This window comes from Rattus norvegicus, chromosome 14 (assembly GCF_036323735.1).
Source record: "Rattus norvegicus strain BN/NHsdMcwi chromosome 14, GRCr8, whole genome shotgun sequence".
Classification (NCBI taxonomy): domain Eukaryota; kingdom Metazoa; phylum Chordata; class Mammalia; order Rodentia; family Muridae; genus Rattus; species Rattus norvegicus.
The window spans coordinates 99,146,667-99,155,518 of NC_086032.1; positions in this window are offsets into that span (position 1 = coordinate 99,146,667).

The window sequence follows — 8,852 nt, forward strand, 5'->3', positions numbered from 1 at the left end:
CACAGTGATCAGCAATTAGGAGTAAATGAACAAGAAACGGACAAGGGACTATAGAGGGAAATCATCAATCTTTACTGAAACACGGTTAAGCAAAAGTAAATAGCTTTACTACATCCACCAATAGGATACTCTGATACGGTAAATGTTTTAATTGTTCGTGAGAATAATCTACAAACTGAATGAGTTTCCAGTAGCCACCTAAGCAGGCCAAAGAGTGTGTTTCTTGTGAAAGAGCAAGAGTTGGGTTCAATCTAACTAAGCCCAGTGGAAAATTTCCACCACAAACCTCCAAGCACAAGGACCCCTCCCTTCCGGGAAGAAAAAAAAAAGCTAGTTTAGTTCCTAGAACAGCTACAAGCCAAACTGTTAAACAAAACCACCTGTGACTCCCAACCAACTTCCTCTTGGAAAGTCCCAAACTGTACATTGAGTCAGTTTGAAGGTTGTCCCGCTCCACCAATAGTAGTACATAGTACCATACCTAGTTACCATTGTTCAAATTATGCCACGATTATTTGAAAAGTATATAATCCCCGTTAGAATCTGCTCAGGGTCATCTCCCTCCTGAAGCAGGGTGACCCCACTGTGTTGGAACAATAAAGCTCCTCTTGCTTTTGCATTGATCATCGCCTCTGTGAGTCTTATTCAAGGGGTCCCAGTAGAGGTTTGACTCGAACCTCACATTTGGTGCATTGGCTGGGAATCTCACCTCTTGTGGGGGACCCACAAGAGGATGGTGGATCAGAGGTCAACTAGGTACCTCGGTTGTCTGTGTTTCCTCTATCTAGCTTCTCTGTGTTCTGCTTTCGGTTTGGTTCATGCTTACAAGCGTCAGGAGGGCTCAGAGAGCCACGGTAACAAGACTTTGGTTCTGGTGTGAGATGGCAAGGTCACCAGGACTATGGTTATGGCTTGAGTTAGCAAAGTCATCAGATCTAGATTCAAGTCCCAGGATCTTACATTTAACTGCCATGGTTATGGGGAAATCGAATGTCTCCTCCTGGAGCCAATTGACCCCAAAAGCTGGCCATTCAGACATGCACAGGGTCTGGAGTTTCTTTTTCTTCATATCTACTAACAAATTGTATGTGTGTCCTTGGACCTCATCCCAATCTCTAGGACCAGACCCAGAGTGGTGGTAGATTTTGCCCATGGCAGGAACAGGATCTGTGTGTATTTCACCCGTGGCAGGGGCAGATTGTCTGAATTATTCCGTCTGTGGGAGGAGTGGATTGTCTGTGTCTTCCTTGTGTCTCTTGGTATCATTCCGTCTGTGACAGGGACAGGCTGGTCTGTGTACTCTGCCCACAGAAAGAGCAATTTGTCTGTGTGCTAGTTGTTCTTTTTTTTTTTTTTTTTTTTGTTCTTGTTTTTCTTTGTGTTCTTGGACTTGGACTGGTGAAATTTTTGGATGTGGGACAGAACCTTTCTACCACCACTCTGGGTCTGGTCCTAGAGCATTGGGATGAGTTCCAAGGACACACATACAATTTGTTAGTAGATATGAAGAAAAAGAAACTCCAGACCCTGTGCATGTCTGAATGACCAGCTTTTGGGGTCAATTGGCTCCAGGAGGAGACATTCGATCTCCCCATAACCATGGCAGTTAAATGTAAGATCCTGGGACTTGAATCTAGATCTGCAGGTAACCCAGACCAAATCTCATACATAATTGTTTAGAAAGAGCTTAGAAGTAATCCTCTGCTTGGGTCTGCCCTTTTCTTTCTAGCAGGGTTCTGACTTTCAAGACTCAGTCTGAGCTACTGGCTGACTCTGGGAAGAAGACTAAGGTTCTCCAGGAATCAGGGGCTGCAGATCTCCTGTTACTTGATCCTCCTCCCCCATTTCCACCCCCTCTTGTTCCTAGTGTGCTGCCTCTGCTCCAAGCAAAGACTGAGGCTCAACTGGCTCTGGTCCCTGCCCCCTTTATCTGCACCCCCTAGAGGAGGATGCAGGTCCTGCCATGGGGACATGAAGCTGACACCACTGTGACCCTCCCCCTGTGGGCCTTTGGGGCTTCAGACTCAACAGGGAATCAAGCCATGCAATACTGGCCTTTTCCCACCTCTGATCTCTCCAACTGGAAAGCTCAGCATCCACCCGTCTCAGATGACCCCAAGGACCTCACTAATCTAATAGAGACCGTTCTTTTCACACGCCATCCTACTTTGGATGACTGTGAGCAGTTTTTGCAGGTCCTCTTTACCACCAAGGAGAAGGAGTGGATTCTCCTAGAGGCCAAGATAAACGTTTCTGGGAATAATGGGTTCCCAACCCTGAATCCTGCTGACATAGAGGAAGGATTCACCCTCAGGAGGTCTGACTGGGACTATAATGAAGCATTGAGTAAGGAGCACTTGAAAGTCTACCACCAGGATCTTTTGGCAGGTCTCAAGGGTGCAGCGACCCACTAATCTGACTAAGGTGTGAGAGGTGCAGCAAGGCCTGATGAGACGCCTTCAGCCTTCCTAGAATGACCTATGGAGGCTTTCTGCCAATATCCACCCTATGATCTTAGTGCTGAGGAACATAGGGCTACACTGAATATAGCATTTATAGATCAGGCTGTGAGGGACATAAAGAGGAAGCTCCAGAAGCTAGACAGCTTACAAGATAAGTCTTTGAGGGAGCTAGTGCAGGTAGCTGAGAAAGTCTACCACAATAGGGAAACAGAAGAAGAAAAGGAAGAAAGAAAACAGAAACAGAAAAAGGCAGAGGAAAGGGAACTGCAAAGAGAAGACAGGAAGTTAGAAAAAATCCTGACAGCAGTGGTTAGAGAAAACAGGGGGGACCAGAGCCTCCGCCACAAGTAAGGAGACAGGAGCTCCGCTTGAGAAAGACCAGTATGCCTATGGCAAAGAACATGACCACTGAGCTAGAGACTGTCCCAACAAGAAAAAGCAGGCAGAGGGGGCAAGAAGGAAGGAAGACGGCTCACAGACCCGAAGAGTCTTAACTCTGGGAGAAGAGGGTGACTGGGAGACTGGGTTCAGAGCCCCACCCTGTATCCAGGGTAACTCTGAAAGTGGAAGGGAAACCCACCCAGTTTCTGGTGGACACAGGGGCACAATACTCTGTCCTCCTCCAAACAGAGGGGCTCCTCTCTAAGAAAAAGTCTTGGGTCCAAGGAGCTACAGGGACTAAACTATTCACGGACTACCCAAAGATCTGTTGATCTAGGAGTGGGCCGGGTATCCCACTCTTTTATGACTATACCTGAATGTCCTTACCCCCTCCTTGTCTGAGACTTACTAAAATGGGTGCTTAGATCCACTTCTCCCAGAGGCCCTACCATCACGGGTCCCAAGGGGGAACATATACAGGTCTGACGATAAGATTGGAAGATGAATACAAATTATTTGAGAATATCAAGGAGACACCCCAAAACATGGACTGGCTCCAAAAGTATCCCCAGGCCTGGGTTGAAACAGCGGGCATGAGGAAGGCTACCAACCAGCCTCATGTGGAGCTGAAGGCCACGGCTACCCTGATATTCATGTGCCAGTATCCAATGTCTCAGGAGGCCTGGGAGGGGATCTGGCCTCACATTAACAGGATGCTGGACTTGGGGACCCTGAGGAGGAACATGCCTCTCCTGCCCGTCAAGAAACCTGGCACCAGGGGCTGGGGATTTAGCTCAGTGGTAGAGTGCTTGCCTAGCAAGCGCAAGGCCCTGGGTTCGGTCCCCAGCTCCGGAAAAAAAAAAAAAAAGAAAAGAAAAGAAAAGAAAAGAAAAAAAAGATTTAAGAAACCTGGCACCCAGGACTATTATCGCCTGGTACAGGACCAGTGTGCAGTAAATTGGCCAACAGCTGACATACACCCCACAGTACCTAATCCTTACACCCTGCTGAGCTCATTACCACCCACCAGGACCTGGTACACAGCTTTGGACCTCAAAGATGCCTTCTTCTGTCTAACTTTGACTCCCCAAAACCAGGAGTATTGTGCTTTTGAATGGACAGATCCTGATAGGGGGAATCACAGGATAGCTCATCTGGACCAGGCTGCCCCAGGGCTTCAAGAACTCACCAACCCTCTTCTATAAGGCTCTACATCGTGACCTCACCATCTACTGTGGGTCTAACCCACAGGTGACCCTTTTGCATCGTGTGGATGACCTTCTAATGGCAGCAGAGACAGAGGAAGGCTGTCAGGGGCAGTAAGCACCTGCTGACAGAGCCGAGGGAGTTAGATTATCCGGCCTCAGCCAAGAAAGCCCAAATCTTCAAGTGTAAGGTGAGCTACCTGGGGTACCTGTTAGAGGATGGGAAGCGCTGGTTATCAGAGGCCAGGAAGGAAACCATCCTTCATATCCCTGCCTCAAAAACCCCCCAACAAGTGCACGAATTTTTGGGGATGGCAGACTTTTGTAAGCTATGGATTCCTGAGTTTGCCAAGCTACTAAGACTGGACAACCATTTTATTGGGGCGAGAGGGAACAACAGGCATTGGATGCCATTAAGAGGGCTCTTTTGGAAGCACCTACACTCAGGCTGCCTGACGTCAGCAAGTCCTTTCATCTCTTTGTGGCTGAGAACCGAGGGATGGTTAAGGGGTAGGGACCCAATCACTGGGCCCATGGAAACACCCCATCGTTTATCTGTCAAATAAACTGGACCCGGTAGCAGCTGGATGGTCTACCTGCCAGAGGATAATAGTGGCAGTGGCAGTCCTGGTCAAGGATGCGGATAAGCTGACCTTAGGGCAGGATTTGATTGTGACAATCACCCATGCCCTTGAGAGTGTGGTGTGCCAGTCCCCTGACCAGTGGCTCACTAATGCCTGTATGACCCACTACCAGACTTTATTGCTGAACTCAGATAAAGTCACTTTCCCACCTCCAGTGACCCTCAAACTCAGCTACTCTATTACCTGACCCTGATCCTGAGGTACCCACCCATGACTGTTTGCAGGTCCTGGCAGAGGAACGAGAGTAGTGGAAAGATCTCTCTGACCAGCCACTGCCTGAGGCTATGGTTCACTGATGGCAGCAGTTATCTCCTAGACAGGCAGCACATAGCCAGAGCAACTGTAGTAGATGGGCAGCAAGTGCTCTGGGCAGAACCATTGCCCCCTGGAACATCAGCCCAGAAAGCAGAACTGATCACACTCACCAAGGCCTTCGATCTGGGAGTCGGAAAGAAGATCAACATCTATACTGATAGCAGGTATGCTTTCACCATTGCTCATGTGCATGGGGCAATATACTAGTAGAGAGTGCTCCTGAAACCCAATGGCAAGAAAATTAAGAACAATGCCGAGATCAAGGCATTCTTGGAGGCTCTCCTTAAACCACTAAAGGTGAGCATCATCCATTGCCCAGGCCACCAAAAAGGAGAGATTTTCATTGTTAGGGGAAACAACTTTGCAGATAAAATGGCAAAATGGGTTGTTGCTAAAGACCCAGCCACAGTTACAGTCCAACTAATAAAGACAAAAGAAAGGGGGGTAAAAGACTAGACTAAGGGCTAGCCCCTTCTACAGTACTCCCCAGAGGAAATAGTTCAAATCTCTGGTTACCCCACTATTACCTTTAAAATGATGGACAATGGAAGACACAAGGAGGAAATGTTATTTTGCCTCAGGTCCAAGCAAGAGACCTGCTTGCCCAATGGACTCATCTGGGTGCCAAGAAACCAATGTAAGCAGTCAAAGGTTCTCGAGCGTTTATCATAAACCCGAGGTATTTGGCAGAAGAAGTAGTAGAAAGTGACGGGTTTGTTAATAAGTGAATGCCAGCCACACCAAGGTAGGGAAAGGAAAAAGACCCAGGGGAAGCAGGCCAGGTGTCTTTTGGGAAGTAGACTTTACCGAGGTCAAGCCTGGGAAATACGGTTACAAATACTAGTTTTTGTAGATATCTTTTCAGGATAGGTGGAGGCCTTCCCCACCTAACAGGAGATCACCGCCATGGTGGCAAAGAAGATACCAGAGGAGATTTTTTTCCAGGTTTGGAGCACCTAAGGTAATAGGATCAGACAATGGGCTTGCCTTCGTATCTCTGGTAAGTCAGGGGCTTGCTAAGGTCTTGGAGACTAATGGAAATTCCATTGTGCATATCGTCCCCAAAGTTCAGGACAGGTAGAAAGGATAAATAGAACTCTAAAAGAGATGTTGAGGAAATTGACCTTAGAGATTGGCAGTGACTAGGTGGTGCTCCTTCCCTTGGCCCTGTTCTGAGCCCGAAACACCCCTTACTAGCTGAACTTGACCTCCTTTGAGTTTCTCTATGGGGGGCCCAGCCCATTGGTAGCTTCTGGACCTAACCTTGAGATTACCAACTGAGGCAACCATGAACTCACAAGAGGCTAATAGCCCTTCAGACAAAAGGTGGGGGGAGGGAGGGAGGGAGGGAGGGAGGGAGGGAGAGAGAGAGAGAGAGAGAGAGAGAGAGAGAGAGAGAGAGAGAGAGAGAGAGATCTGGTCCAATTTGTCTGCTGTTTATGCTCCAGGGACTACAGAAGTACTCCATCAATTTCAAACCGGAGACACCGCCCCCACTGCCGGCACTGGTCCCCCCTTGGTGGAAGGACCCCTACATAGTTCTCCTAAGTGCGCCAATGGCAATGAAGGTGAACAGAGTTGCAGCCTGGATACACGCCTCTCATATAAAGCCAGTTACCTCCCCACCCCAACCCTGGTTGATCATCCTTCCTGGGACAGAGATTGGAGCGTTTCCCGAACAGAGAACCCTCTGAAGATTAAGCTCACTTGATCACTGTGGCCTGTGAGAAATGGAACTCCTTCTCCTGCTGAGAATCTTCCTGCTCCTGCTCCTGCTCCCGGCCAAGGGAATGGCCAGAGGGACAAGCCCACACCAGCCAGCAAAGATGACCTGGAGCCTGACTTCGATCCTCACGGCAGATGAGGGGTTCATGGTGACCGAGAATCACCCCCCTTACACTTGGTGGCCAACGCTTGCCTTTGACCTGTGTCAGTTGGCTGCGGGACTAGACTCTTGGGATATACCCACAGCCGACAGGACTAGGTCGGCCTTCCTGTACTCTGAAATACACCAAGGGCAATCCGGGGGCTGGGAGATTTGGGGCTTGGCTGTGGCCGACCTAATGCTTGGTGCCACCTTTATAATATCTCACTTTATGTTTGTCCCCGGGACAAGCCTACCAGAAAAGACCAGCACAGATGGGGGGGGGGCTGAGGGGGCAGGAGGACAGACTTCTTCTAATGTGGCAGTTGGGGATGTGAGACTACTGGAGATACTCCTCCTCCTCCTGGGACCTGATTACAGTCAGGAGGAACCTAACCAAGGCCACTAACTGTGACTGATGTCTAACTGGGCTTGTAGATTTCACTGAACTAGGGAAGCAACTAACAGTAGCTGGCTCACAGGGAAAACCTGGGGACTTAGACTCTGTAAATGTGGGTATGATGATAGGCTCCTTTTCACTGTCCAGCTCCAGAGAGAAGTCCCACTGCTTCAGTGGGACCCAACAAAGAAATGGCCATCGTGCACCAAAACCACTGGAGCCTCCCCCACCTGAAACTCAGTCAGCCCATACCTACGATAGCCCCCCATGTTTTAGGGGATCTGATCCAGTATCCACCTGAGGAAGCCCCATCGACTGATCTCATCAAGAAAACCTTTGATGTGCTGATGAATCTAACCCTAGGGTCACTAACTCTTGCTGGATCTGCTGTGATGTGGCACCCCCTTATTACGAAGGCGTTGCCTTTACCTCCTCAAATACCACCCTGTCTAATGCATCATCTTCCTGCAGGTGGGCTCAAAAATTGGGAGTGGGTCTTATCTTGCAGGTGGTGATAAATTAAGATACATTCGCGGCTGGAGAGATAGATGTCTCAGGGGTTTAGAGCACTGGCTGCTCTTCCAGAGGTCATGAGTTCAATTCTCAGCAACCACATGGTAATATTCTGTATTAGAACATTCTAATCAATAGCAGCATGGATAGGGAAAGATTTATTTGTCTTATAGGTCACAGACCACCACTGAGGGAATTAGGAACTCAAGGCAGGAACCTGGAGACAGGAACCAAAGAGAAACCAGGATAAAATGCTGTGTGCTGACTTGCTTCTCATGGCTTGCTCGGCCTGCTTCGAATGTAGCCCAAGAGTACATGCCCAGGAGTTGCACCGGCCATGGTAGGCTGGGTCCTTCCCAGGAGTGGCACTGGCCATGGTAGGCTAGGTCCTCCCCAGGAGTGGCACTGGCCATGGTAGGCTGGGTCCTCCCCAAGAGTGGCACTGGCCACAGTAGGCTGTATCCTCCCACGTCAACCCCTAATTAAGAAGAATGTCCCTCACAGACTTGCTGACAGGCCAATCTGAGGTATTTTCTTAAATGAAGTCCCTCTTCCTCACTGATCCTAACTTATGTCAAGCTGACACTCAAAACAACTTAGAAAATACAGAAAAGACCACACTTAAATTTGAAATATTAGTGAAAAGAAATCGTAAGTTGGGGCTGGGGAGCTGGCTCAGTGGTTCTTCCAGAGGAGCCAGGGTTTAATTTTCAGCACATGGCAGTTTACAGTCATCTGTAACCCCAGTTTCAGGGGTCCAATGTGCCTCCTGGCCTTGGTGGGTACCAGGCACACATGTGGTACACAGACATCCATGCAGGCAAAACACTCCAACCCAGCTTTTTCAAGGTATATTTTCTCTTTAAAAGGGAAGTGGTTTATGTTGTAGGACCCTGGTGATTCACCAGCCAAAAATAAAGACATTGAGACCTTTCAATATTTCAAAGGTTAGACCTTAACCAGGCAGACTCTGGCTATACCTTCCAGGCCTGTGGTCAAGTCTCTCTCCTCTCTTCTTCCAAGAGACCCTTGCGGCCGACATCGTACAGGGTGGTGGCCTCGAAGCCC